This window comes from Ambystoma mexicanum, chromosome 1q (genome assembly GCF_040938575.1).
Source record: "Ambystoma mexicanum isolate Mex_15411 chromosome 1q, UKY_AmexF1_1, whole genome shotgun sequence".
Classification (NCBI taxonomy): domain Eukaryota; kingdom Metazoa; phylum Chordata; class Amphibia; order Caudata; family Ambystomatidae; genus Ambystoma; species Ambystoma mexicanum.
This window is the reverse complement of record NC_090922.1, coordinates 1,069,120,122-1,069,124,705: the sequence shown is the minus strand read 5'-3', so window position 1 is coordinate 1,069,124,705 and position 4,584 is coordinate 1,069,120,122. Positions and strand designations below refer to the sequence as shown.

General features: G+C 43.0%; 2 long non-coding RNA genes across 2 annotated transcripts; one reads left to right on the top strand and one right to left on the bottom strand.

The window, feature by feature from the left end:
- Nucleotides 1-1,935: 1,935 nt before the first annotated feature.
- LOC138522028 (uncharacterized) lies at nt 1,936-2,696 on the bottom strand. Its single transcript, XR_011283220.1, has 2 exons — nt 2,478-2,696; nt 1,936-2,395 (listed from the first exon to the last, which is right to left on the bottom strand). It is a non-coding gene; the product is annotated as an uncharacterized lncRNA (long non-coding RNA).
- A 40-nt stretch (nt 2,697-2,736) lies between these two features.
- On the top strand, nt 2,737-3,338 carry LOC138522023 (uncharacterized). Its single transcript, XR_011283218.1, has 2 exons — nt 2,737-2,796; nt 2,879-3,338. It is a non-coding gene; the product is annotated as an uncharacterized lncRNA (long non-coding RNA).
- Nucleotides 3,339-4,584: the final 1,246 nt, after the last annotated feature.

Sequence of the window (4,584 nt, the reverse complement as noted above, 5' to 3'; positions counted from 1 at the left end):
GGAAAGGACATGGTGAATAAAGTAATTAAATATACACTGTCAGGGCTTCAAAGGGGAGAAGTAATAGCAACTGCCATTCTGTTTTTGAGGTCTATTGACACTGAAGGAAAAGAGATAACCTTTTTCTGGGATAAACCACAGTTAAACATTGCAGGAGATGTGTTTACCATGCAGGGTTAGGTAGAAGGGGTAACGGTATGTAGAGCAGAAGCACTTATAGGATTCTCATGGCATCCTGTAGAAACCGCTCACACAAAATTTGTAAAAGTGTGGAAAAGATATGCCAGATTGTTGACATTGGGGGAGGACGAAAAAGAACCAGTACACATAACAAGGTTAGGAAACCCATTGCTGTGTTTTAGAAACAATGGCGCAGTGCAGATAGGAAACAATCTGTGATGTAAATGCATCATGGACCTGCCAGGAATTAAAGGTGGCACAGCAGTGCTAATGGACCACTATTGAGCCTTTGGTTCATGGGCTTATATGCAGCTCTCGCCAAATTGGGGTGGTATCTGCTCACTGGCAGTGTTACACACATCATCACCGGTGGTGCCCAAAGGTGATGTGATGCAAATAGTAGACTACCCTATGGTAAAAGGGGATCAGAAGGCGAAAGGATATGAAATGTCACAGTGCAAAAAATGTGACAATATCCCATCTGAGCACAGGCTGTTTAGCAAGGCATCGATGTTCTTAGCATCTCTACTTACCCCTGGCTTGCAAGTGGCAGCAAATGCCAAATGTTTTTTTTAAACTATTTTTATTATTTTCATTGCACACACACCATAATATGCAACTTTAATCCTTACAAACAAATATTTGAAAGCAATTAACCCCACCTCGCTTTATGTATGCCAAGTACCCATATCACTTCTCTCAAAAGAACGGGCTTCTCGATGTTTTCAGCAGCTTCAGTTCTGTCGTTGGTTTGTCCGGCAACCACCTGGCCATGTACTGCAACTGACTAGCTATAAAATACACCTGAATGTTGGGCAATTTAATACCTCCTTGTTCATATGAGTTCTGGAGGTTCCCCAACGCCACCTTGTTTCTTGATTTGTGCCAAATGAAACTCTGGCATACACTGTGTAGCTTACCCAAAATCTTTTTTGGGATCGCGAACAGGACATTGGTGAAGTAATGCAAAAGCCTCGGCAGCACCACCATCTTCAATAGTGCTGCCCGCCCCATCATAGTTAGCAGCAACTTCCCCCAGAATGCTACACTCTTCTCAATCCTCTCCATTGCTTTCTCTGTGTTATGCTTGTGTTCCTCTCCTGGATCATGATATATATCCACTCCCATGTACCTGAACGTGTCCAACTCCCACTTGATAGGTAGTACCAACAATATGTGTATGTTTTTTTTTTGTAACCTCCTAAAGGGTACAAACAAGATTTCTGGGGGTTTACCGATATACCTCTCACTGAGGCTTATTGTGTCAGCACCTCCAGGACATATTGCAAATTCCCTTTGGGGTAGCTCAGCTACAGCAACATGTTGTCTGCGTAAAGCGAGATCAGGTGTCTACTGTCCTGTGTGCTGACTCCCACCTCCCCAAACTCTGCCCTCAAGTAAACTAGCGCTAGTATGAAGAGCATTGGGGACCATGGACACCCCTGTCTCGTTCCCTTGCTTAACTGCCACCGCCTTGAGATCACGGAGCCTGTCTTGACTCTGGCCATCGAGGCATTATATAATATCTCTACCCACCTTATATATGTGGGTCCCATGCTGAAGGCCTTCAGAACTGCAGGAAACCAGGGTCACTTGACTGAATCAAATGATTCACCGCATCAAGCTAGAACACCACTATCTCGTTCGTCTTCTCCTTTGTGTAATCTATTATATGATGCAGCCTCCTCAGGTTGTCAGTGATGTTCCTTTGCGGAAAATATCAAGAAACAGAAAAGATATGTCCAGAGCAAAATATGTTTAGAAAAAATGTATCCAAATTTATTAAAGGTGATACAAAAATTGAAAACTAGTGAATAAATCACTCAAAATTATTATACACTGATCATTTTAACATAACAGAGCAGCAGCAACAATATGCCGAAAATCGGCTAAAACTTCATCACTCATACTCAACATACATAGTACATACATACACACACAACTCATCATACCGTGGCATACATCCAAAGTACTAAAAACACAGAAAACATGCTAAGAACCAATGGGGAAGAGGAATTCATAACTAGTCCCCATAATAACACTCATTATTGCGGTGTTTACAAACAATAGAAATAATTCACAACCAATCTATTGTCAGGGTGGATAGGAAGAACAAATGCAAAGATCACATCCCTGTAGAATTTTTCTCTCGACCGGTTTCGACGTGTAGTGGTGGTTAACTGAACGTCTTCCTCAGGAGGTGGGTGTTACCATTCTGATGAAAACCTAGCTGCTGCAAAAATCTATGCAGTGTAGTGTGGCCAGTCACGCGAGACAATTCAGGACTAAAACATAACCTGGAGGGAGCCCCATGCAGTTTAAGATGATCCAGCGCTGCATGTATTTGAAAAGTGAAGAGGCAGCGCAACTTAGCCTGAGCCTTCAACGCCGTCTGTAAATGACTGCAAAACGGTTGCTGTATAATGGAATTGTCCAGCAACGAGGGAGAACAGATGGTAATCTCTTTGTTTAAAACTAGTTGTAAATTCGAAACGCTACGCATGCGTGTAGGGACCTGCAAGGAGTGGCTGGCTACCCTACACGCATGCGTAGCCTCTTCACTTTTCAAATACATGCAGCGCTGGATCATCTTAAACTGCATGGGGCTCCCTCCAGGTTATGTTTTAGTCCTGAATTGTCTCGCGTGACTGGCCACACTACACTGCATAGATTTTTGCAGCAGCTAGGTTTTCATCAGAATGGTAACACCCACCTCCTGAGGAAGACGTTCAGTTAACCACCACTACACGTCGAAACCGGTCGAGAGAAAAATTCTACAGGGATGTGATCTTTGCATTTGTTCTTCCTATCCACCCTGACAATAGATTGGTTGTGAATTATTTCTATTGTTTGTAAACACCGCAATAATGAGTGTTATTATGGGGACTAGTTATGAATTCCTCTTCCCCATTGGTTCTTAGCATGTTTTCTGTGTTTTTAGTACTTTGGATGTATGCCACGGTATGATGAGTTGTGTGTGTATGTATGTACTATGTATGTTGAGTATGAGTGATGAAGTTTTAGCCGATTTTCGGCATATTGTTGCTGCTGCTCTGTTATGTTAAAATGATCAGTGTATAATAATTTTGAGTGATTTATTCACTAGTTTTCAATTTTTGTATCACCTTTAATAAATTTGGATACATTTTTTCTAAACATATTTTGCTCTGGACATATCTTTTCTGTTTCTTGATGTTATTATAATACTCTGGTCCAGAGGCTAGAGTTACCCTGCTCTTTTCAGTGTTTGCACCTTTGCGGAAAATAACCTGTTTGGTCCGGGTGTATTAACTTTCCTATCATTGACCTCAGTCTCATGGCCATGACTGTCGTGAGGATCTTCCCATCTTGGTTCAGCAGTGACAGTGGTCTGTAGGACTCACAGTCAGTGTCTAGTTTGTTTGGCTTGAGGAGGGGGACAATTAGGGACTCTCTCAGCGATTACGACAGCTTCCGTTGTTCCAATGCTTCATTTTTCATTGCCAACAATGGAGGGAGGACGGTTTAGGTGGAAATGACCGAAAAAAAAGGTCGAAACGACCAAAAGTTCTAAAAATGCTACCACCAAAGGATCGAACACCATAAGTTCGATCCTCTGTTGGTAGCATTAAAAAAAAAAAACGGGGGCTTATTGTATAGTGAGCAGGGGATGCGGGGGACACCCCTGCAGCCGTCCGTGAAAAAAGAAAAAAAAACAAGAAAAGAAAAGGACCCTGCAGCGCCAGTTCCCAATCACAGAAGTAAAAGGGAACTGGCGCTGCAGGAACCAGCGTGAAGGTGAAGGTAAGTGGGGTTTCTTTATGTTGGTGCTGTGGGTGGGAGTATGCTGGGGTGTGGGTGGGGGGTCTTATGGGTGTGTTGTGTGTGTGTGAGAGAATGTGTGTTTTAACAAATTATTGGGGCTGAAATGTCCGAAAACAAAGTGTTCGAACTTTTGGTCATTCAAGCACTTTGTTTTCGGATATTTCAGCCTCGATAATTTTTCATTTGGTCAAATCACTTGGATTCGGGAGGACATCTGCGCTGTATTCTTCATAGATATCACTGTGGAGTCCATCTGCTGGGGCCTTGTTTGTGGGCAGGCTTCTAATCACAGACTCTAGTTCTTCAATTGTTATCAGGGCTTCTAGTTTGTCCCTGTCCTCTTCAGTGAGGTAGGGGTGGCTCATCTCCGATAGCGCCCCTTGTATTTCCACCTCCTCCTCCTCTGTAGGCACACTGTACAGGTCTCTGTAAAAGTCATAGAAACACTCATTTACCTCCTGTTGGGTGTCTCGTAAGCGGCCATCTGTACCCTGCACCGCTCGTATAGGCTGTTGTGTTACCTCACTTTTATAAAACTATGCCAGTAGGCGGCCAGGCTTATCTCCTTCTGCGTGTTGGTTCTCAATATATCTCTTATAG